This window comes from Lissotriton helveticus, chromosome 2_1, assembly GCF_964261635.1.
Source record: "Lissotriton helveticus chromosome 2_1, aLisHel1.1, whole genome shotgun sequence".
In the NCBI taxonomy this organism is placed as follows: domain Eukaryota; kingdom Metazoa; phylum Chordata; class Amphibia; order Caudata; family Salamandridae; genus Lissotriton; species Lissotriton helveticus.
The window spans coordinates 334077186-334104178 of NC_136059.1; positions in this window are offsets into that span (position 1 = coordinate 334077186).

Here is a 26993-nt window from a genome sequence, read left to right on the forward strand (position 1 = left end):
CTCCAAAATCATGGTCTAAATTGGCTATTGACATCATTGGTTCTTTGAAGTTAACAGATCATGGTAATTTAGAATATGGTATTGTTGTCAAGGATTATTACAGCCTTTGGCCAGAACTAAAATTTTTTAAAGTTCCGACAACTTCTGGCATCATAGAATTTCTGGAATTTCTTTTTGCTAGGGATGGAATTCCTGATGAAATTATATCTGACAATGGTTGTCAATTTACTTCCTCAGAATTTGAAGAATTTTTAAACTTCTTAGATATAAAACATACCAAGACATCTCTCTATCACCCTAGGAGTAATGGCCTTGTGGCGCGGTGTAATAGGGTAATTAAGGAGAACATACAACTCTCCAAGGCCAGTAATCTTAATTGTAACAAGCATTTACAATGGAACGGTTTCTCCTTTTGCAAAAGTTAGAGCTATTGGCATTGTAAATGACAACATTTTTATTTATGTGTTGGTTTTGAAAACAGATAAATAAATGGCATTGTCATTTACATTGCCAATAGCTTAATCTCTCGCAAATGTGAGACCTATTGTACCCTACTGGACGAGCTCAGCAGACAGCAATTACTACCACACAACACACACACCCAGAGCCACAGACACCCAGAGCCACACACACAGCCAGCCACACACACCCAGAGCCACACACACACACACCCAGAGCCACACACACACACCCAGAGCCACACACACACACCCAGAGCCACACACACACACCCAGAGCCACAGACACCCAGAGCCAGCCACACACACACACACACACACACAGCCACACACACACAGAGCCACACAGCAACACTTAAGTCTATCGATTATATTCAGGTGTTAAAGAAAAGATAACTTGGCCACAGCGATATTAATATTCCCAATTGGTGATCCATAAAGGAAGAGCTTTTCAGCAGAAAAAAAGACACACAAAACATTTAATAATTTTGTCTTTTGGTGCAGTTTATTCAATCAAGCAACACAATTTCGTACACAGCTGGTGCACACGTCCAACAGACAGTTGTTTTAAAGCAAGATAAAGTGTCTGCTATCATGAGAGAATTATGATAGAAAATCTAATTCTAAACCAATGAGCCCTCCACACACCATTATCGTGTAGTGTTCCAAGGTTCGTCCCTTTCTCGGCAAGTCCTTTGGCACAGGTATGTGCTATAGCAAGTAAACTTCCAAACGGTCATAGATGAAACTCAAACCCATCTCCAACTAGACACCACCACAAACATTGGTTCCACAGTGTAAAGCAACGGTCAAAGGGATGAATCTCCAGCTCTCCTTACTCAAAATACTCTATACTAAGTGCTGACCTTCTGGTGTAACTGTCAAGAGCCCTGGTCCTATCCAGCCTTAACTTATGTAACACTGAATCGGAGATCCAAAATAAACGTTTTGGCTGGCTACAACGCCTACATAAAGCCCCAATGAGCCTTTACCTGCATAAGAGGGATATGGCCATAACTAGCCATAGTTAAACGCAGTCCACTGAGACCATAGTCAAGACTAGCTATAACAATCTTAAAGCCCAATGAGACACCCCCACTCACATACACAAAACTTAGCACACTAGACAAGCCAGAAACATTCCCGACATCTAGAGATAACCCCGTTGCCCATTATATGCAACAATGAATAGTTTGTTTTGACGGGGGAATACTCACATTTGTAGAAAAATAATATTGAAACCCGAAAACTGGAATTATAGGGAAGGGGTGGAAAAAAAAAAGAGGGGGAGAAAGTACTTCCGGGGTATTGTTGAGACAGCCTCCTTATGCACGCTTCGTATTACATGCCTAAATAGTTTTAATGAAAATGTCACTGATCGATAAGAGCTACCCTGTGCAAGACGGATTATACATTGGAGCGTGACCAGTTAAGATATGAAATTAGCGGTGACGGGGAACAATTGGCAACCAGATTGTATACGACTGTCTAGTAACCAGAAACGTTTGGGTATGCTCCCGGGTAGATCCCAAACCATAATACTGTGAATCCACAATTTCTATCACGAAGCCTTTTGAGAAATGCGGCTTTCAACGCTCGCTGACTTCACAACCCGGCACGACCCGATGATCTCATTATGCCGTGGCCACGCCTAGTGACCCACCCGATGAGTTCCTGTATGTCCCAGGTTGAAATGCCCACTGACCGAGCCCACCCCCGCCTGTAAACCCAGGAGCAGTGACACGCTGATGCCCAGAGATCCCAAATTAAGCGAGTGCTTCACTGCTTCACTGCCTTTGACATACAAAGGAAAGCACTCTGTCGTAAAAACGCACAGATTTCTTTGTTCTCCGGGTCCTTACAGCGCCCACGCATTGTGGGCCAGAACCGATCTGAACTGAAAACAGAGGTGGAACCGAGTACCTCCGGCAACCTACCCTCTCCAGTACAATAAAAAGCCAACTCAACTTCCGATTCCCGGAGAAACAGTGAGCTAAACGCACAAAAGGACTTTCTGTGGGTGGCGTTACCGGCATAAATTGCGTACTATGGCCTAAGAAGACCAACATATGGCCGTAGTCGAAGGAAAAACCCAGCCAATACATAACGTATTACGGAATGGAGGTGATCTACGGTATACAAAACAGGGATTATAAAGAGGGGAAGGAGGTAAATGAAGATGTGAACAAACAACACATACCTCAAGGGACCAAAACCCTTTACGTGCCCACTTCAATATTCAAGGGATAGCTTCTAGATTTATGTAATTCTCATGTAACTCCCCTCTTTCTGTAAGGGAAGTAACAACAAAAGCTTTCCTCAGAAAAAAGAGTGCGCTTCCAGCCTCCGTGTGCAACCCACTCGACCTGCCACATACCATGCTCATAAATAAACTGTCCAGCCCAAATTGTTCCCCTATCTCGATCTGCTCTTCTCAATAACTTACACGAGAGTGCCCTCTACACGCGACCTGCCACATACCAATCTCATAAGCAAACTATTCAGCCAGAAAGGTTCCCCTATCCCGATCGGCTCTTCTCAAAAAACGTACATGAGAATGCCCTCTACACGCAATGTAATTACAAAAACATCATGCTCCAATGTCCAAATAGGGGGGACTGGCCCCATCTCAGAATCTCGGCAGGCATTTCTACGTACCTAATTCGGGAAATCCATTCGTTTCAGATCTACTCCTCCCACGACAATTTATAAAATTATACACTCCAGCATTAACGTCAACGTTCTATATATTATGTGCACCTGTCCTCACTCCTGCATCCATGGCCTGAAATGCAACCTTACTGTGGTGATACGGCTTCTGCACGCCGATATCCTATTCTTGTACCATGACTTCCTATTAGCAATGTCTCCACCTCCCTATACATCTCCGCAACGTGGTGCCAATCTATAGAAGCCATATATTACCACTACTCCACCAGGGTCCTTACCGCTATGACGGCGCTGTTGCTCCGGTCCCCATCTGTCCCTGTGCCGTTATCACCGCCACCGGACCCTGCCACTCCCCGGTCACCAGCCCCGGAGGCGATGGATGGCGCCCGGTGCTTGCCAGCTCGCTTTGTCTTGGCGGCAGCGCTGGTGCAAGCTGTAAGTCTGTTGTCGCTCTAAGCCTAGCCGCTCGGCCGAAACTGCCTCGTAGCGGCTCTCACAAGAGCCGTGATGCCGGCGGCAGAGCTCGATCCGGCGACGGAGGCGTTCCATCACCGCACTGCAAACTCCGCCATGGGAGGGTAGAAGTATCTACCCCCAGGGGGTGTACATCGAGAACCTGGGACTGGGCTTCAGAGATCCCCAGTCTCGGGTAAAAAGACCAGACAGCACTGCCGCAAATCAATATCCAAGGTAACCACCAGTACAGTTTCTTCGCTCCAAGATTGACCACACAGAATCCCCGGTCTTGGGTAAAAACTGTCCAAATGCTTGATGCCACTTTGGCGGAATGGAGTCACCAATTATACCCTTAAACTCCTTCGTTCAGGATCCAGCTGGACACATCGCGCTGTACTCAAGAGGTCTCCTGGCACTGCCGCCAGTGATATGGCCCGCCTGTTTCTTGCTACTCCAGGCCCAGCCGTCCTGGGACAGATCCCTCTGCTCGTAGAAGGCCTTTGACAGTTCCTGGGACAGCCTGGAAAGGATTTCCAGGGCTGGAGGACCGCAGCAAGGGATGGAACCTCGCAGAGCCCCCTGGGCTCCCAGGGCCCTGGGCTCCTCCGGTCCTCAAAGGTTACAATCCTGCGCCCAGCCTCCGCCCGCCATTGTTATCTTTCTCTCTTCGGCCATCTTGAAAATTGTTTTCGGCTCTCAGGGAGTTCAGCGAAGGGGGCTGCGTTTGACATCACTACGCTCATAGGAAGGACGGGCAACACAGTATCCGGGATATTTACAAACCAATAGGAACTCAGAGAAGAAACCGGTGTAAACAACCTTACGTCCAAAATTACATTGACAACTTCCGGAGCGACAATCATGATTAGTTTAAAGCCTCAATGCTTGGTCGGTGGCGTATTGTATTACGTAGAGGTGGTCGAGCCACTGAAGGCATAGAGACAGTTGGTAGGCTCGAGACAGTTGGTAGGCGCTGGCTTAGCTCGAAGTTCTCTTGGACCTTCGACCTTAAAACGAGCCGGGCTTTACGATGCGCACCTGTGCTCTCTTCCCCCGTAACGATTCTGGTAATTATGTAATGAAACTTCCCATAATAGCTAACCCCCCCCCCCCCCCAATGCACCGACGAAAAACAAGGTCAATTTGAGATTCGGGGGCGTGTTTTTCGTGCTCTCCCCTTCCCATTGGCTGGAAGGTAAAATTCCAGCCAATGGGAAGAGGAGAGGGCGGGACTTAAAAAAAGACACGGAAACGCCCCCGAATCGCGTTCCGACGGGGAAATAGTGACTGACAGCCAATCTCTTCCAATGGCTAGCCTCCATTTATGGAGCTAGCCAATGGAATACAGAGGCTGGACGAAGCCCCATACTGTAGGACATAAGTTTTCGCCCTGGGCGGAGCACTGCTTCGCAGTGCTATGGCCAAGGCGAAACCTAAAAAGGAACATAAAAATGTATTGTGGGCTGTACACACTACACCTAATTCAGACACAGGAGTTTCTCCGTTTGTTTTACTTAGGGGTCGGGTTCCTTCTTCAAAAATGTTAAGAGGGTGGATGGGTGCATTCACAGTACCACTAACCAAAGTACAAGATGTTACCAAGAAGAGAACTGAAGCTCAAAAGAAGTACATTCAACCGTGTACTATAGAGCTCAAAGTAAAAGTGGGAGATTTTGTTCGAGTTCAATGTTCTAAAATCTTGTCTAAGGGTTCGTCAAAGTTTTCTTAGCCTCAACTTGTAGTGAGAACCAATAAGAGTGCGGTGCAATTACAAGATGGGAGGTGATGGAATAAAAGTAAAATTTCTGTCTCCAATAAGTATAATTCACTTTGTACCAACCAAATTATTTGTGATCACCAGAATTCATTTGGTACCAATCCAACTATCACTTGTGCTGATCAAAGTACTACATGTTCCTGTTCTCACACTTGTGAGCACTATTCTAGATTAACAAAGTTACCTAATAAATTTCATGACTATGTAATGTATAAATAGGTGTAATAACAGATCAGAATTTAATCACTTATTGTTTTTACTTTCATGAAATGCCATAAAATGTTGTTGTATTTAATTTTGATATGTATTTGTTTTTAGTTTTCTTTTCTGTATAGGAGAAAGATATGTTAGGTTCCATTCTCTATATTAGATTAGAACTCTCACGTAGTGGAGTTCTGGAATGAAGAGTCGACAGTTGAGAGATTCAAAGAGAGAGGTTGCATTGCTTTTCCTCTCCGTCCTGTTGGCAATAAATAAGAAGTTATTCACTCACCCGACTCGTGAACTTCTTTTCAGACTTTAACATCTATCATGAACCTGAAACCTTATTAGCAGGCATCCATGGAGAAATAATTTGTCAGACTAGACTTAAGTTCCCTGGGGTACCACTGGTCCACTTATGTTATCAGCCTCACTGCTGGATGGTGGAGGAGGGCGGCCCACCTTCAATAATCTCTGTCAATAATCCTTGCAGCATGTTCATTTATAAAAACCTCTGCCACATATGCTGCTCCAACAACACATTCTTACTCAATTTACATTACCAGTACGGAAGACAGTAGTGGCCAAGGTCATTGACTGCCGTAAAAGTCTGTTTCTAATAGGTGCAGACATCTCACAAAATGACAGACTCGGAATTGAGTGCAGACTCCTCATAAAATGGCAGAGTCAGGGCGTGAAGTAGATTCCAACAAAAAGGCAGCAACCTTGGGTTGAAACTTCTATTTGAATGGGGTATGGATGCTGGGAGTGGTGACCTTTGCTAGATTGGTTGGGACATCAGCCAAGTCAGAGGTGGTGCCTGTCAAAATATAATTTAATGGATAATATTCTATTCCTCTGCCAACACCAAATCAATGTTTTAAGAGTCTCATGTAATCACTTATGCAGATAATAAAACGTTTAAACTACCATACAAAGGACATTTAAGGTAAAACTGATATAATGCTAAAATGACACATAAACCATGCAAAGATAAATAATGCACAAAACCGTTTTTATAGATATCAGTACATCCCTTACTGCTACCTCAACATTTTAGCAAAGATCCCATTAATTACATATTCGTTTAATGTACATTATTAAATATGGTTGGAAACAGAGGAATAAAAAGCTGTTACAGAATAGAGAAGCCAAGAGGCGTAAGGCCGCAGAGGAGGAAACTCAAACACTACGTATTTTATTTTCACAGTCATGTGGAGGTTCGTCTAAAACAAGCTTCAAATGGTGTTTGCTCTTGCAGAAGTTTACAGTAAGTGCCTTATTATTAGCAGAGCTGCCCTGTTCCCTGAAGTTTAGCCAAAACCAATATTTTGCTGACAACAGGATTAATTATAGTAGATCTATTCCAAGAATTTTCATCGTGTTATAAAATGGCAAATGAGGATCATTTCTGCAAAAAGCTCACCAGCGCGCCCCTCTTTATGCAAACAAACAATCAGAAAATATACATAACATATTTTGTGAGTTCAAGAAATTCAAAAACGCTGTAATAGATGTCCCATGGCTAAAACATGCTGTACTGGTTGATACTTGAAAGGACCGGGTGGAAGGCAGTGATGTAAAGAAACCAAAACACATAGGGCAGACACTACATTAATTGTTTTTCTTTCCCTTAATAGGTCGCCCTGGCCTGGAATGCTGGTTTTGTTTTATTGCTTTAATGAGTTCATTAAACAAATACCATCACTCCTCCACAGCAGCGATGCACGCATTCCCATGGGATGATGTGTGGCTTACACTGCATGAGCTCAAACTTCATAGAACAAAGCCGAACGACTCAACCCCCAACTCTTTATTTTCTGCTTTTCCCATCCTCACCGTCTCACTCTGCCTCTTTTACTTGCCCTCTAGTGTTTTTCTGTTATTTTCCTCTCAGTCGTGACATTGCTTTTCTCTGGTTTGCTTTATCCTCATTGAGCTAACAGGCCTCGTCTTTCTCTCCTTCTTTTGCTTTGATTTTATCCCCTTACCGCTAGGAAAATTTGAAAGAAATAACATTACTTTGTTGATTGAAAAACAGCACACAATGTTCTTCAGAGTTAAATGAACGGCATTGAGTTTGTGGTGATCTACCAGGGTTCTTCAAAGTCAGTCCTGGAGGGCCGAATTCATGCCAGATGTTTAGCATATCCCTATTCAGATAAATGTAGCTATCTTAAAAATCTGGCCTGGATCCGGCCACACAGGACTGACTTTGGAGAAACCTGATCTAGACAATGGAATGGGTAAACATCAACGTTTTTGTGATGTTCTGACCAGCCAAAGAAAATGCATAAGCATGATTTAAAGATTGGCATTAGATTCTGAAACTCATACTCGTTCATGTGTTCGTGAAGACATCAATGTATGTCCGAGATTTTATGCTCTCGTTGCAAAATTCCAAGGTTTCTGCATAACAGTAAATTCTCTTCGGCTGCAGCAGTAGAGTAAAGGGCGGACAAGAGATAAATGTGAACATCAAAATGAAGTAACATTGGTAGGTACCCATTATTTGTTCCCCATTGCCTCCAGTAAAAAACAGTTGGGCATCTTTGTTGGAGGAACAATTTGCTTCTCTGCTAAATAAATAATCTAAGGGGAGCACTGACACTTTCGTTGGATTCTTAGGAATCTTACTACCAATCAGGTTGAAAAAAATATATCTGTTCTGTCTGGTTTACCCCTGGCTTCTGTTGCAGCCCCTCTACCTGACCTAACGGATTGATTTTCTCCCTCCACTTATGTATATCGGAGGAAGACGACAAGCTAAGTAAGATGGTGTAGAGTGTACATCACGAGGCTGGCAACCAAAACGCATAACATGCTTCTTTAATGGTCAAGATCAGGGCATAAACAAAACAGGTCTGACAAGCTCCTCTGCCACAGCAACATAGAAGCTCGGCAGTGGAACCTGTCCATGTCACCTGTCTATGTCATAACATGCCATAGGTATCCAACCATATCAGATGGATATGCATAAACTCCAATGTGCCTGAGGTCTGGATGCGGCTTCACCAACTGGTACAAGGAGCGCACTCGGGCAACAGCCCTTCCTCTGACAGATGAGCTTCTCTAATCAACAGGACATACTCCACCAAGTTAAAGGAGCCCCACGTGTCTGCTGTGTATCAAAACAGTTGTAGGAAAAAGGGGACTTCGGAGCAGAAGGTACAATGAGAATGAAATAAATATAAGAAAAAAGGGGAAAGAACAGGCAAAAAGAAGCTGGAGCAAAAGGGGCTAGAAATGTGTCCTGTGTGCCTGCAATGAGGCTTCTCTCTCTTCTTCCCCTCTCACAATAACGCACGTCATGTCTGTCAGGCAGATAGTGAAGGAACACAAGCTGTGAATGAGAGCAAGCACCACATACGAATCCCCCTGTAGGAGAACACAAGGTGGCCTGGAGGTAAGGGCACAACTCAGTCAGTCACAGAGACACAAGTGTGACACTCAGACAGATCATCTTCCCAGCTGGCAAGTCCCCCACACTCCTCCACTTGTTGCTTCCTTCACAGTATGAATGAGAATGACTATATTGGAGATGAAGAAATAGATGATAACCTCAGACAAGATGATGAGCAAAGTGCACCACTGAGAACACCAGCTCATCAAGTAGGCAGGGCAGGATGGAACTTGCACACCCAGCAACGACAGCACCATGATGCCACATATGGGTGACCAGATTTAACAACAACTTCAGAGCCAAAAAAAGAGACAAATAGTGTGTCAAAAGGTCCCAGCTGCTACATTATGTAGACAAAGGAATATGTAAGCTATTTGAAAACCTATTGTAGAAAAGAGGCAGTTACATTATAAAATATGATTTATTGGGCAACACAGTACCAACACGGCTGTGGAAGTAAACCTTTTCCAGTAACTTTTCGCCACCTTCCTTGAAACCAACAAATCCCTCGACTCCTCACAGTCCGGCTTCCGAGCCAAACACAGCACTGAGACCGCACTTATCGCAGCAACAGACGACATTCGAACTCTACTGGACAATGGAGACACAGTCGCCCTCATCCTCCTCGACCTCTCCGCTGCCTTCGACACAGTCTGTCATAGCACCCTTCTACAGCGCCTCAGAAATGTCGAAATCCAAGGAAAAGCACTGGAATGGATCACCTCGTTCCTCACCGGAAGAACCCAGAGAGTCCGCCTCCCACCATTCAAGTCAGAGGCCTCTGAAGTCATCTGCGGCGTGCCACAAGGATCGTCACTCAGCCCCACCCTCTTCAACGTCTACATGAGCCCCCTTGCGGCCATCGCTCGCCAACACAATCTCAACATCATCTCCTACGCTGACGACACTCAACTGATCCTCTCACTCACCAAAGACCCTAACACCGCCAAAACCAACTTACACGAAGGAATGAAAGAAGTAGCCGAGTGGATGAAGCACAGCCGTCTGAAACTGAACTCAGACAAAACAGAAGTCCTCATCTTAGGCACCTCCCCCTCCGCCTGGGATGACTCTTGGTGGCCAGAGGCCCTTGGAAAAGCACCCATCCCGACGGACCACGCACGGAACCTGGGCGTCATCCTGGATTCCTCACTCTCGATGACCAGACAAGTCAACGCCGTTTCATCATCTTGCTTCAACATTCTTCGCATGCTGAAAAAAACATTTCGCTGGATCCCCACCGAAACTAGAAAAACGGTCACCCACGCACTGGTCACGAGCCGCCTGGACTACGGAAACACCCTATACGCCGGTACCACCGCAAAACTCCAGAAAAAACTCCAACGCATCCAGAACGCTTCAGCCAGGCTCATACTAGACATCCCGCGCAAAGAACACATCTCTGGTCACCTGAAAAACCTCCACTGGCTCCCCGTAAATAAGAGGATTACTTTCCGCCTCCTAACCCACGCACACAAAGCACTTTACGAACTTGGACCCGAATGCCTCAACACACGACTGTCCTTCTACACCCCCCCGTCAGCTACGATCCTCCAACCAAGCCCTTGCCACTGTACCTCGCATCAACAAAACCACCATGGGAGGTAGATCCTTCTCCTACCTGGCAGCTAAAACCTGGAACTCACTTCCCACTCACCTTCGCCTTTCTCAGAACCACCTAGAATTCAGAAAGCAACTTAAAACTTGGATATTCGACAAGTAATTCCCCACCCTTCCTCAAGCGCCTTGAGACCCTATGGGTATGTAGCGCACTATATAAATCTCTTGACTTGACTTGACTAACTGACCCTCAATCAAGAGTTCCAGAATACAGAAGCACAGTGGAACACTCCACGCTCTTGAATGAACAAAAAACCTAATGCAAAGCACATGTACAACATTACCAGAATGAACATTTAAGTATATAGACATGCATATTACGAATGTCTGACAAAATATCGAGATTCACAATATCGACGTACAAAAATATCGGAGCAAAAATATAGAAATCAAAAATATCGGGTTCCTATACTTAACTAGATATATACACAAATATCGATTTTTTAATATCGATATACAAAAACATCGTTTACTTTTATATCGACTACATTAACATCGGAAAACAAAAATATCGCTATCTACAAAAAATAATGACATTAACTATAATATCGACATCAAAAATATCGTGCACTTCAATATCGGATTATCAGCTATATCGACTTTTTATATGCATCTGTTTGCATAATTAATTAACGTTTTATATGTTTTCACATCTAAATAAACACACAATACTTAAATTAATACTATAGACACACTATTAATTTGTCAAAAATATCCTATGGGTATAATTATATCACCTACACATATAAAAATATTCTATACTAATTTGTATAATTTTATAATTTGTTTTTGTTTTTAACTTATATTACAAAGTAATCACAACTGAAATTCAAATATACTAACTAACCAATCACAAACCTAATTTTTTAAATGAACCAATAGCAAAGTAATTACTACTGACACTCCCCTATATAAACAATTAAAATCTAAGCACAAACTACTTGCCAAAAGTCACTGAAGGAGATTCATCTCTATCCGAATTGCTGCACAACAACTAGAAGAACCAGACTATCAACCTACTATCACATCTTCTAAGTAAGTAAATAAAATAGAAAGTGCATTATTTGCTAATACTACTTACTTACCTGCTAAATACCCAGTGCCCCTTTGCTATTCATACTACTTAACATGCTAAATAATTATATGAAACTATTTTTTTTAGATACAACGAGTACTGAATATTCTACTCAAAATAACTGTGAACAAACCCTAGGAATACAGATTCTAATAACTATGTAAGTAATTTCACATTGTTTCATTATGTGCACATAAATCTAAACACACAGAAATAATGACTTTTGCCCCACATATTTCTTTTTTTCTGTAGATTCTACTACTGAAAACTGCACTAGTAATGAACTAAGGACATCAGTACTATTTCTCCAATACATTTTACTAAGTAAGTATTATGCAACTGAAATAAATGTGGAAAAACAATACAAACATTTAGAACTGTTCTAATTATGTTCTATTATATATTGTTTATTTACAGAGCAAACACAACGAATAGATATACAGACATAATACAGAACTCCACATTCTGAATAATACAGATAATAATCACAAAGTAAGTATATTAAAGAACATAATTACCAGATAATCTATTAAAAAACATACCAACATAGTGATTATTCTAATACATATGTTCCTTTTTTATTTAAGATAACACTACAAACTACTCTCCAGAAACTGAAGAAACAACTATACTGGCAAAGACCAACCTAAAAAAATATGTAAGTATCTTCACAATGTGAATCATGAAGATACACTTTTGTAGTAGAAATGAGCTCTAACATTGCAAATGTACTGAAACATTAATTAATAATATACTACTTTCATGTTTTTCATAACAGCTACAACAACATCACAAACAATTATCCCCAACTAAAGAAGCAAGCAGCTCCTAATTTTGCAGTAAATTCTAAAACACGTAAGTATAAACATTCCTACTTATCACTAACATAGATTATTTATCACATTTAATTTGACATTAACTATTATATATACATTTTTTAGATATACAAAGTACAAAATGACCGAAGGAGCCGAATTTGTGACCAGCCAGAAAGGAAAACTATTACTATGCTACATGGGTTACACTTATACACAAGAAAAGCAATATGGCATGCAAGTTAATTGGAAATGTTGTAAATATTATTCTAACAAGTGCTATGGCAGAGCAACAACTAAAGAAGCTACAGTACTGTATACTAGGGAACACAATCATCCACCTAATGTTACTGAAATAGAAGTTAGAACAGCTTTGGAAAATATAAAAGAAGCTAGTACAGGTTTCCAAAAGCAAACAAATGTCATTTTAAAAGAAGCCATTCCTAAAATCCCAAAAACTGCCACAACTCAAATGCCAAATATCCTCTCCTTAAAAAGAACTATAGCACGAACTAAAAAAGCTACTACTTCTACAACACCATCTCCCAGAACATATCAGGATATAAATTTAACTGCTAACCAAATAATAACTTTAAATAAACAACCATTTATAGTTTACGACAACGAAAACAATGACAAAAGGCTTATAATTTTTGGTACCAGTATGAATTTAGTTAAACTGCAGCAAAGCCAATATTGGATGATGGATGGAACATTTAACATCTGTCCCAAACCATTTTTCCAATTATACACAATACATGGCCTCTACCACAACTGCAACATACCTTTGCTATATGCACTATTACCAAACAAAAATAATTCCACATATATGGAATTAATAAATATAATTAAACAAAAAACTAATGATTTTTCTCCTGAAAGTATCATTCTTGATTTTGAGCAAGCAATGCTCTCAACTATCATAAAAATCCACCCCCATACCTGCATTCAAGGCTGCTATTATCATTTAAACCAGTGTTTATGGAGACACCTTCAAAAAACTACCCTAAGTGTCGAATATGCTACAAACTCATCTTTTGCTTTCCAAATTAAAAAACTCATTGCACTTGCTTATGTACCTGAAACAGAGGTAGCTGAACACTACAACATTCTTATAGACAGCCCCTTCTACAAACAAAATGAAGCTAAATTAAGTCCATTTCTCGACTACTTTGAAGACACCTGGGTAGGCAGACTCCACAGATCTGGCCACAGACGAAATCCCAAATTCCTCATACCCTGGTGGAACGTTTACAGAAGTACCCTTAACGGAGATTCAAAAACTAACAATGCAGTGGAAGGTTGGCACAATGCATTTGTACAATCAACTGGCAGAACCAAACCTACTCTAGAACATTTCATTAAATGCCTACAGAAAGAACAGAGCTACCAGGAATTTAGAATGGACCAATCTGTAACTGAACTTGTCCCTAAAACATCAAAGCAAAATAAACAAATGCACAAGTACCTGGAAGAACAAGTTAAACTTTACCCTAGTACAAAAGGCATAGAATACCTAAATATCATTGCCAAAACACCACTCTAATTAATTCCCAAAATGTTATAAAACACTAAAAGTATCACCTAAGTATGGAAAAATATGTAACGTGAGCTTCTAAAGTATTTAATGTATGCAATATATAGAGATATTATTATAATATATGCACACATTAAAACTAAATAACAAGTAAAAAACTATTCCATAATAAAAATAACATTACCCACCCACACAATAAAAATAACATTACCCACCCACACAAAATAAGAAAGCAAGGACTTACCAATCATGTTGTCAATCCAATAACCTCCTTGTCCACCAAAGTAATCCAGGTAGTGCAAAATTAACCCAAAAACAAATGTAAAAATACAACTGTTCCAAAATTAAGACATCCACGTTGTCCAGAGCCATCGAATAAGCATAAAAAACCCGAAAAATTGGAAAAATAGAAAGAATCGCTCCAGCAAAACCGAAAAATGTAAAGAAGTGTTTGTAAAGCAGTGTTGAATTAAACAAACAAACACTTCCTTTAAAAAAAAACGGAACTTCCGATGTAGCGTACACCTATGACAAAAACATAGAAAACAGACATTCACACCCACATTAATTAGCTAGTAATTAGGTACAAACATATTAAAATAGATGATTTCACTTGTAGATATACCGTAAAAGACTAAAATTCACTCTATATATAATGAGTTAACTAACTAACACTACGTGTATATACCATAAGTAATTATCTGTTTTCGAAATCTAAAACATACCTCCCTCACATTCACCAACACAAAATATAAGGTCAGTAGTCTCAAAACATCATTAAAATACACATAAAACATATTAAAAAAACCTTACCTGAAGCGACGTGAAGTGTCTCCCAACCGCGATCAGCCCTTCTTCCAAATAACCCAAAACGACCTAACCCGGTTAGAAAATAAAGCACCCAAATGCAATAAAATAGGCCCAAGTATAAAATATAATATATATACTTCACTAAATATGCAAAAATGAACATTAAGTTTCTATTATTGTAAAGAAATATTTACTTTAATCCTACAATGATTTGATTAACAAATATGTAAATGAATGTAATAAATACATATTATGAAAAGAATAATATTTATATTAACAATGTCTAGAAATATAAGTACATTGTCAAAAATTATAATAATAGAAAAATGTGTTAAAAATATGTGACTTATATAATAAATATTTTATGTATTGAAATAAAGTGTAAAAAATACTTTTGTTATTTCTACATTTCTTTATGAAATTACAATATGTAAAAGAGATAATAAATAATAATAATTTTTGTACAAAAAGTATGAAAATAATAATGCTTCTGTATAGTTGCTTATCATTGTGTTTATAAAATATGTTTATAAAACCAAATGTAATAAAAAGATTTTTGTTATGAAATAACATTTTATTTGTGAAACATAAATAAAAATAATGTTTCTACAATCATGTTGAACTATTTGTATCATTATCTTACTATAATGTAACAATCTTATCAGAAATTTTGCACTGTATATTAAATGTGAGTATATGTTGGTCTCTAATAATTTAATTATTACTATACCAAATCCAGCGTACATTAAATTAAAACTGACCCTGAACCCAAAAAATACCCCTTTACCCAAAAACTGAAAACTGACCCTGAACCCTAAAAATACCCCTTTACCCAAAAACCCAAAACTGTCCCTGAACCCTAAAAATACCCCTTTACCCAAAAACTGAAAACTGACCCTGAACCCTAAAAATACCCCTTTACCCAAAAACCCCAAACTGACCATGAACCCTAAAAATACCCCTGAACCCAAAAAATACCCCTTTACCCAAAAACTGAAAACTGACCCTGAACCCTAAAAATACCCCTTTACCCAAAAACCCAAAACTGACCCTGAACCCTAAAAATACCCCTTTACCCAAAAACCCAAAACTGACCCTGAACCCTAAAAATACCCCTTAACCCAAAAACTGAAAACTGACCCTGAACCCAAAAAATACCCCTTTACCCAAAAACTGAAAACTGACCCTGAACCCTAAAAATACCCCTTTACCCAAAAACTAAAAACTGACCCTGAACCCTAAAAATACCCCTTTAACCAAAAACTGAAAACTGACCCTGAACCCAAAAAATACCCCTTTACCCAAAAACTGAAAACTGACCCTGAACCCAAGAAATACCCCTTTACCCAAAAACTGAAAACTGACCCTGAACCCTAAAAATACCCCTTTACCCAAAAACTGAAAACTGACCCTGAACCCAAGAAATACCCCTTTACCCAAAAACTGAAAACTGACCCTGAACCCAAGAAATACCCCTTTACCCAAAAACTGAAAACTGACCCTGAACCCTAAAAATACCCCTTTACCCAAAAACCCAAAACTGACCCTGAACCCTAAAAATACCCCTTTACCCAAAAACTGAAAACTGACCCTGAACCCTAAAAATACCCCTTTACCCAAAAACCCAAAACTGACCCTGAACTCTAAAAATACCCCTTAACCCAAAAACTGAAAACTGACCCTGAACCCAAAAAATACCCCTTTACCCAAAAACTGAAAACTGACCCTGAACCCTAAAAATACCCCTTTACCCAAAAACTAAAAACTGACCCTGAACCCTAAAAATACCCCTTTAACCAAAAACTGAAAACTGACCCTGAACCCAAAAAATACCCCTTTACCCAAAAACTGAAAACTGACCCTGAACCCAAGAAATACCCCTTTACCCAAAAACTGAAAACTGACCCTGAACCCTAAAAATACCCCTTTACCCAAAAACTGAAAACTGACCCTGAACCCAAGAAATACCCCTTTACCCAAAAACTGAAAACTGACCCTGAACCCAAGAAATACCCCTTTACCCAAAAACTGAAAACTGACCCTGAACCCTAAAAATACCCCTTTACCCAAAAACTGAAAACTGACCCTGAACCCAAAAAATACCCCTTTACCCAAAAACTGAAAACTGACCCTGAACCCAAAAAATACCCCTTTACCCAAAAACTGAAAACTGTCCTGAACCCAAGAAATACCCCTTTACCCAAAAACTGAAAACTTACCCTGAACCCAAGAAATACCCCTTTACCCAAAAACTGAAAACTGACCCTGAACCCAAAAACTACACCTTTACCCAAAAACTGTAAACTAACCCTGAACCCAAGAAATACCCCTTTACCCAAAAACTGAAAACTGACCATGAACCCTAAAAATACCCCTTTAACCAAGAACTAAAAACTGACCCTGAACTCTAACAATACTCCTTTACCCAAAAATAATTATTATTATGTAATTTCAAATTAATTATTAATTAACAATAACAATAAAGTTAATATATTAGCACATTAGCTGTAAAGAAATAAATTTAATTATTAATATTATTTTTTCCAAATTAATTTACAATAAGTAAAAAATATATATTAAACTAAATGAAGCTAAATAATATAATTAACTAATTTATATTAATAAATTTATAAATAATTATTATTTACAAATATGTAAAAAATAATATTAATTAATTAACTAATTAATAATAATTATTTAACAATTATTTATTATTTAAAAATATATACAAAATTATATTATTTAATTAACTAGTTAATATTAATTAATTACCAATTAAGTATTAATATTTAATTACCAATTATTTATTATTTAAAATTATGTCCAAAATTATATTAATTAATTAACTAAATAATAATAATTAATTACCAATTATTAATTTTGTACAATTATGTACGATAATATATTAATTAATTAACTAATTAATATTCATTAATTACCAATTAATTATTATATAAAATAATGTACACAATCATATTAATTAATTAACTAATTAATATTAATTATTTACCAATTAATTATTACTAAAAAAATTACAAATATATATTAATTTATTAATTATTTTTAAATTACTTCCCACCCTTATCCCCTATAAACCCAATAACCCGCTCCTAAAACTATATATGTTTTTTTAAAATATTTTTATATTAAATATATTGTAATTTTTTAATATAGACCTTTTTATCAAATTTTTATTTACAATTATTATATTTTTTCCTATACTATTTATTTTTTCCATTACTACACAATATTTTGTATTGTCGATATTTTGTCATAAGATATTATTTTTTTCGATATTTCTACTTACTTACCTATTACGATATTTTTGTATCCGATATATTTGCTTCCCAATATTTTTTACCTTCGATATTTTTACTTCGATATTTTGTCTTTCCGATATTTTATTTTCGATATTTTGTCTGTGTACCGCATATTACAACGTTAATGCAACAACAATATATAACACACACACCCTTAACAAACTGTAAGGGCTATTTAGTCACAAACAGACCAAACTTTCATTGCAGGAGGAAGCCAACTAAAACGTAGTATCTTTATCAATTTAAGACCACAGAACCATCAATATCACCAACACTCATTCCCACAGAATCTCTACACTTGACCACTCTGTGAGCATTACAGTCTTTACTGTCCGGTGTAACAAAACTATTCTTGTTTACATATACAACTTTAAGAGCACAACCAAATTTGGAATCTCCCTTAGTCACAAAACCTGGTTTGACTATCATCCCCCAGTCTGCCAAAACAAACCTGGGCTCTTAAGCCTTGCATTTCCAGTCATATCTTACTTTTATCTTTTCTTATTTCATCATTACTCTCTCAGCTACTCTTCCTCAGTCCACCTCACAGACTTTGATAAACTTCTTTATCAACCACGGACAAAGTTCAGAAACTGGATCCCTCCATTTAAGCAGACGGAAAGGACTGACTGCAGTAACAGTCTTATAGATGCCATGCAGAAAGTCTTTGGGAAAGTCCTCCTACAGAGGATTCAAACTTGGGCAGAGGACGAAGCCATCTTATCCCACTACCAGGCTGGCTTTAGGACCAGTACTGGAAAGGTCGATCAGGTGTTCAGGCTACTCCTTATATATTGGAAGGTTGTGGTAATTGGAAAGGGCAGTCTCTATCTCGCCTTTATTGACTGAAAGACGGCCTTCGACCTGGTACCCAGACACAAGCTATGGCAGACATTGGGAAGTATGGGCATTCCTCCATTCATTCTGAACTTATTGATCATGCTCCATGAGGGCAACTATGCACCGGTAAGCTGGGGAACACATGGTCAGCTGACGGAGCAGATTCCTGTGAACAGGGGAGTCCGCCACGGCTGTGTTAAGGCACCCACCCTGTTCTCTCTTTTTGTGAATGGGGTGGTCAGCTTCCTCCGAGATGATCCAGCTGATGCCCCAGCCCTGGCGGGCGATAAGGTACCAGCCCTTCTGTTTGCTGATGACACCCTGTTGGTCTCTAAGACTCTGGCAGGGCTGCAAAAATTGCCGACCCGATTCCAATCTTTCTGTGACTTTCAGGGACTGGTCATCAACACCTCAAAAACAAAGCTTATAGCATTTAACCCCCCACAAATCCGTTAGAAGCAATCTTGTGCTGGGGGGGCTCACCTGTAGAGAGTCACCACTTTTGATTATCTGGGAATTTGACTTTCTGACAAAATGTCATGGAAGCCCCACCTACCTAAGATGTTGCTGAGCCATAAGCGCGTGGCCTGAGCACTAGCGAAAGAACATCGCTCGTCACAAAGCAGGCCGGTTGCTCCAGCTCTCGCGATTTATGACGCTTATGTAGTTATCAAAGCCCTTTATCGAGCCGAGCTATGGGGGTTTGATAACGCTGATGACATAATCAGATCTGAGCATAAGTTCTTGAGGGGCCTGGTAATGATCCTCTGCAATGTCCCATTATCCCCCTTGATGTTAGACATGGGCAGGAGGCCAATTAGAAATATAGCCAAGCTACGCCCACTGCTCTCTTGGGCCCGCTTAAGACGGACCCCCGAACTTTCCAAGTATGCTGATGCACTAACCGAAGTTTCGAGTCTAGATCTCGGCCACAGAATTATCTGGACAACAAGCATCAGGAGTACACTGACAGCTCTGGGTCTTGGAGAGTACTGGGATGGGCAAGTCCCACCCAGTATATTGGAACTCAAACGAATATATTGGGAGAGAGCAGACAGCCAGGAAACAAGCAAACAAAATGTGGGCAGATTAATGGAGGAATTATATCTCCATAAACTGAGCAGAGGTCTTGAGTCTTACCTAGATACAATCCAGGTACCCAGAGATAGGATTCTGCACATTTATTTTAGATTCAGTACGCTTCCCGTCCGTGCATTGACTGAAAAATGGCATCCACCCTATCAGGCAACAGAGGACTGTCCCTGTTGCAGAGCACCATTGGAGTGTCTTGATCACGTTATGTTTGCTTGCCCAGCATATAAAGCAGCAAGGCTAAAATGGCTTAAACCAATCTGCCAACATCTGGGCACACTCAACCATCGGGTTGCTCTGCGTATCTTGAAATCTGACGCAAGAACCCTTTATGCATGTGGTGTGGCAAAGTACCTTAGTTGTGCCTTGATAGTTAGACAACAGGCCTTGCCAGTGGGGGGGACCCATTCTACACCTTAGGAGTCGCAGGGGCAGTCCCCAGCCTTAGTTGTAAGCTTAGCAGACTGCTTAAACCCGATTTCATGCATTTGCACTTCACATCAGCCTACACGTCACTTGACAACAGGCCCAATTTCGCATTACTTAGGGGCAAGCAAGCACGGCTGGACACCTCCGATGGGTTTAAAAGTTTTGACTGGTGGGCTTACATTGTTTTTTTTTTTTTTTTTTTTTCTCTCTGAGGTCATTTATGTAACTGTATATTGCCTTTTACAAATGGATTGTTAGATGTTTTTATCATATAGATTTAGACAATCTTTTAACTTTTTTGCTCATAATTAGTGCTCTTTTAAGATTTGGTTACATTTGCAATATCTGTAAAATTGCACTCTTGTAATATGTTTTTTTCACTGAATGCTTTTATGATATTCGATATCGAAATAAAGCACTAACAATGATATTAGCGACATAATACCAACTGCTCCAAGAGCTCAGACGGGTCACATTCATGAAAGTGCCTGAGACGAGAAAGATTGCCTGGCAACAAATTTAAGGCATCAATTGAATATACATCATGGCCTGTAACAGAAACATGGGTGACAGTGGTCATGGCCTGACACCAGCATGCTACTGCAACCAGGAGCATTTAAACATTAAAAAAAGTTGTAATGAAGACCCACCTTCAGTATCATAAAACAAGAGAAACAGGCTCAGGTGAAGTGAGGTAATGGAAGGGACTGTTAGGTCCCCATGCCCCTTGCAGAGAGTATTTACTGGTTTGGTTCACATCTATCTGATCGCTGATCAGGGGAGCTCTGTGTGGAACAGCCTTTGTGCCCCACTACTATCTGGATGCTAATAGATAGACAGCAGGAGAGCAGCTCTAATTTTAGTCTACCTCTCTGCTGCCTTCAACAGTGTAGATAACAACATTGCAACAACCAGATTGTTGAAGGTGAAAATGAAAACCTAGCTCTTAAATAGCTAGTGTCCTTTTAGACAAAAAGGGCAAACCCCCACACCCCTATCCCATCAATTAGCTTTCCTGCCTTTGGAGTCTTGTAAGGTTTAGCTTTGAGTCATATGTTGTTTTACCTGTGCTAGTGTCATATAAATATGCTTTGCCTTCACACTGTGTTAGCATGAGCTTAATAGTAGTTTAAACGCCATTTTACCTTTCTGCTGCTTCTGCACACAGCACATATTGTTATTAGAGCTTTGAGCCTAGTAGAATATTTTGCTTCACACGAGAATAACATGTTTTGCTATTGTATCAGCTTTGTTTGGTAAGCTATGTCTGTACAGTGAGTGCCGAGGCCTTCAAGGTTATTTCAACACAGTGGTTGTTGTGAGGTCTGATCTTCGCACGTTCTAGACATAACATATATGCAGCTGCGGCCAACTCTGGCTTTAGGCACGTTTAATATTGCACTGCACAGAGAATGCTGACACACTTGATGACTCCTTTGCATGCAGAGAGCTGGTGGAAGATGATGTGACCCCTTTCCACTAGGATCAGAGGTATGGGGCCGCCCTTCTAAAAACCAAAGAGACCTTCTTTAGATATATTATAATATACTAGCAAGGGAGGGTAAGACTTAGGTGCCATTTAGCCTTCTTCCCTCTAGCATTTTAACATGCTTTCTCCCTTTGTATTTTATGGACTAGTAACTATGCTGATTACTTTGTTTCTTATGATATGTTTGCTATATGTTGTTCAGGTACCTATACCGTTTTAGATAATTATCATTTTCTTCTATTATACACAACATGGTTTATAGCTAGTGATATTTCCTTTTTAGATTACTGCTGTCCATCATTTGATTGCTTTTTCGTCGAACTTGTTGTGCTTTCTCTTCATCCTTCGGTGATCTACATACCTGTGAGAGGGTATTTGTGAGATCCTTCCTACCCTCCAGGTACATTTGGTTTACATATATCGTGTTCTCAGCAAGTTCAATCAATCAATCAATCAATCAAGTATTTGTATAGCGCGCTACTCACCCGTGGGGTCTCAAGGCGCTGGCGGAGGGGGGTCCGCTACTGCTCGAACAGCCAGGTCTTGAGTTGCTTCCTGAAGGAGAGGTGGTCTTGGGTCAGGTGGAGGTTGATGGGGAGGGAGTTCCACGTCTTGGCAGCCAGGTAGGAGAAGGATCTTCCTCCCGTTGTGACTCTTCGGATGCGGGGGACGACGGCGAGGGCGTGGCTGGTCAATCGTAGCTGGCACGTGGGCGTGTAGAAGGTCAGGCGGTCGTTGAGGTATCTTGGGCCTTGGTTGTGGAGAGCTTTGTGTGCGTGGGTGAGGAGTCGGAACGTGATTCTCTTGCTGACGGGGAGCCAGTGCAGGTTTCTCAGGTGTTCGGAGATGTGGCTGTGTCGGGGAATGTCCAGGATGAGGCGTGCTGAGGCGTTCTGGATGCGTTGGAGTCTCTTCTGAAGTTTGGCTGTGGTTCCGGCATAGAGGGAGTTGCCGTAGTCCAGACGGCATGTGACGAGGGCCTGGGTGACCGTCTTCCTGGTTTCGGTGGGAATCCACCGGAAGATCTTACGTAGCATGCGGAGGATGTTGAAGAATGACGAGGAGACGGCGTTGACTTGTCTGGTCATGGAGAGGGAGGAGTCCAGGATGAAGCCTAGGTTGCGTGCGTGGTCTGTTGGCTTGGGTGCGCTGCCCAGGGCAGGGGGCCACCAGGAGTCGTCCCAGGCGGAGGGCGAAGATCCCAGGATGAGGACTTCCGTCTTATCTGAGTTCAGTTTCAGGCGGCTGTTCATCATCCACTCGGCTACGTCTTTCATCCCTTGGTGGAGGTTGGTTCTGGTGGTGGTGGGGTCGTTGGTGAGGGAGAGGATCAGCTGGGTGTCGTTGGCGTAGGAGAGGATGTCGAGGTTGTGCTGGTGTGCGATGGTTGCAAGGGGGCTCATGTAGATGTTGAACAGCGTGGGGCTGAGTGATGACCCTTGGGGTACGCCGCAGATGACTTTGGTGGCCTCGGATCTGAACGGGGGAGGCGGACCCTCTGGGTTCTTCCGGCGAGGAAGGAGATGATCCACTCCAGTGCCTTCTCTTGGATTCCGATGTTGCTGAGGCGTTGTACTAGGGTGCGGTGGCAGACCGTGTCAAACGCTGCGGAGAGGTCCAGGAGGATGAGGGCCGCTGTTTCCCCGTTGTCGAGCAGGGATCTGATGTCGTCGGTGGCTGCGATGAGGGCGGTCCCGGTGCTGTGGTTGGCCCGGAAGCCAGACTGTGAGTGGTAGAGGGATCCATTCGTCTCGAGGAAGGCGGCCATCTGTCTGTTGACGGTCTTCTCAATGACTTTGGCAGGAAAAGGAAGGAGCGAGATGGGTCGGTAGTTTATGAGTTTGGTGGGGTCCGCTGATGGTCTCTTCAGTAGGGCGCTGAGTTCGGCGTGCTTCCAGCACTCTGGGAAGGTGGGGGTGTCGAAGGAGGTGTTGATGATGTCCCGCAGGTGGGGTGCGATGACGGAGTCGGCCTTGTTGAAGACGTGGTGAGGGCAGGGGTCGGTTGGTGATCCAGAGTGGATGGAGTTCATTGTGCGGATGGTGTCTTCGGTGTTGACCGGGGTCCAGGCGCGGATGGTGGTGGTGGGGGGCGTTGGTGTGGTCGTAGGGTGCGTCGGCTGCGTGCTGAAACTGTTGTGCATGTCTGCGATCTTGCTGTGGAAGAATGAGGCGAGCGAGTTGCAGAGTTCTTGCGATGGGGTGATGTCGTTGTCTCCGGCGCTAGGGTTCGAGAGCTCTTTGACGATGTTGAAGAGTTCCTTGCTGTTGTGGGCGTTATTGTCAAGTCGTTCCTTGAATGCGGTTTTCTTGGTGGTGCATTATTATTCCTCTTGGCTATTCATTTGTGCTATATATGCAATTTATGTGATGAATTTTCTCTAACTTACCAATAGGAACTGCGTCATCCTATTTATTTGTCATCATTTCATCTCTTTTATCGACTTTTTGGTAAGTGCTGATCTCCATACCTATGGTGGCCCTTTACCTTAACTGATCCACAACCCTTAGGGCTCCCCGTTTTTTTCCTTTCTTCTTCTTTTTCTTTCCCTTTTGTTTTTTGAGCTACATCACATGTTTCTGCGCCTTCGTCCTTCTTTATTTCCACTTCATTCACAAACATGATTTTTAATTTATTTAAGGGTATTGGTATTTGGTTCTATCCGGTTCTATCTGGTTCTACGTCCTATCCCACTCATCAAACCCGTTATTTCATGATGTTATCAATTAGCACTCTCTACTGGTTTTAGGCTCCTATGCCTTTCCCTATCATGTCTTTTTTCTTTCCAAACAGGAATATTATTTCATGGTGTTATCAATTAGCACTCTCTACTGGTTTTAGGCTCCTATGCCTTTCCCTATCGTGTCTTTTTTCTTTCCAAACAGGAATATCTGCTGTTGACGATTGGTTGTTTATTCTCTCCGTTGTCTTCTTATCTTGTGTTCTCTGTCTGTAAGTATATTATTTTTTTATTTTTTTATTCCTTACTTCTTCTCCACCTGTAGACATGGTAACCCCTCTAGATATGAGCAGGACATTCACGTGTTTCCATCCAATCACGATATGTCATATGAACCTTATCTTCAATATTGTGTTCTGTTATATCACTCATGTAGAACAATATGCATTTAGAGATATCTGGGTTCCTGTTGTGTCAATGTGGATTTTGTACATATATTCCTGAAGTGCAGTAGATTAGTCCATGTTTTGATCTGTTGATTAAAAATTTCCTCATTCTTTATGTATACACTAGTTACATGTTTGTATATAACATATATGGCTCTGTAAATATAATACATATGGTTGTGTAAATATGTACATCTGATTCTCTTTGAGCGAGATTATATGTTTAGGTGTATTGTCTCCTACAAACACTGTTGTTTTTACGATGCCCACTATACATATTTGACTATATATTTTTAGTTTAATTGTAGTGCAATAGACGGTTACCTGATGAAGGCTGACAAGCCGAAACGCGCGTAGTCCCTATCTACCGCATTGCCTCCATCGTCTTACTTGTCTAATGCTATGTCTATGTCTTTCATGTGTCTTTTATGAGTTTTTATAATGCTGCTGTGTAAATATTGGATCACATTTTGACCGCATAACAGTATGAAATATAATTGATAGCCGCAAACCAAGTCTTTTTGATTAATAAAAATTTAAGAATTTTTCTACTTATTTGGTGATTAGTCCTTCTCATGTGGTTTTTCAATTGTTCCTTTAATCAGTTTTATTTGTGTGTTCTAACTTAGCTATAGACCTTTTCCAAACCCATAGTTTGGGACTCAAGCCTTTCTCAACAAAAGAGAAAAAGCAACCCCAAGGGCAGAAGTCAGATACAGACGAACAGCCCAAGGCCAAGAAGCAAAATTGGCCGAAGAAACAACAAAAACAGGGTAAACAACAACAGCAGAAACAGGAGTCTCGTCCTGCGTCTCCAGTGCCTGCACCTACAGAACGTATTTATTACTTGCGCGATCGCACGACGATAAAATCACCTGATTGTTTTCAGGTTTCTGAACAACGCTCTCCTCGTTCTTTTCAGGAATCATCGCCTCATCGACCGGTGGTGGAGGAGACGGCAGAGGTCGGGGTGGCCAGCAGAGACGCAACCAGCACCGCCCGAAGGACGGTAAAGGCAAGCAGGACGATTCTACACTGAAAAGACCCCAGTTTCAGAAAAATAAAGTTGCCGCTTTAACAGCGAGATATGCCACAGATAGTGAGAACGCAGATTCGGAATCAGACATGGGCTCTGACCGTGCTGGACAGCGCAGCAGAGATTACCATAGTGCGAGAGGCCCTGCGTCCGCTACTGAAGGTGACAGCGACTGACCGTTATGTTGTTGTGGAGACAGCTGACACTAGAGTAGCTCCCCCTGATAGACTTTATGAAATAGTCCTTTTAGTTGAAGGTGACATACAACGTACCATAAACGGGGTATTTTGGGAAAATCTTACGACTACCTATGACATCTTTTTGGCGGAGGCTGACTGGCCCCCACCTTTTGTGCTCGCAGCTCCGAGAGGGGAGGAGGTGATCCTCCCTAGTTTTGCGCACACTGTCTCGAAGGAGCATGCGCTGAATTTTGCAGATGAGTGGGCTAAAGCCCTTGCGCTGGCTCTGTACCGTACACACTGTGCTTGGGATAAATGTTCCCCACACCACAGGATTCCCTTACGATCTATGCCACAGCCTCAACCTCAATATCCCATCCGACGCGAAGCTAAGGCTTCCGTTGCGGAAATCCTTGAACAATTGGAATATCAAGGTGTAATTGAAACTGATGAATAACCCTCTTTTTACTTCAACCAAGCCTGACGGATCATATCGTTTGGTATTGGATTAACGGCATTTAAACTCGCATTGCCGTACCTGTGTAGTACAGAATACTCACGGCTCTGCCTTAGTGGATAGTCTTGTGCGTAAGCGGTTTAAAACCACGCTTGACATATCCAACGGTTTTTTTGCCCACCATTTGGATGGTCTAAGTTCCC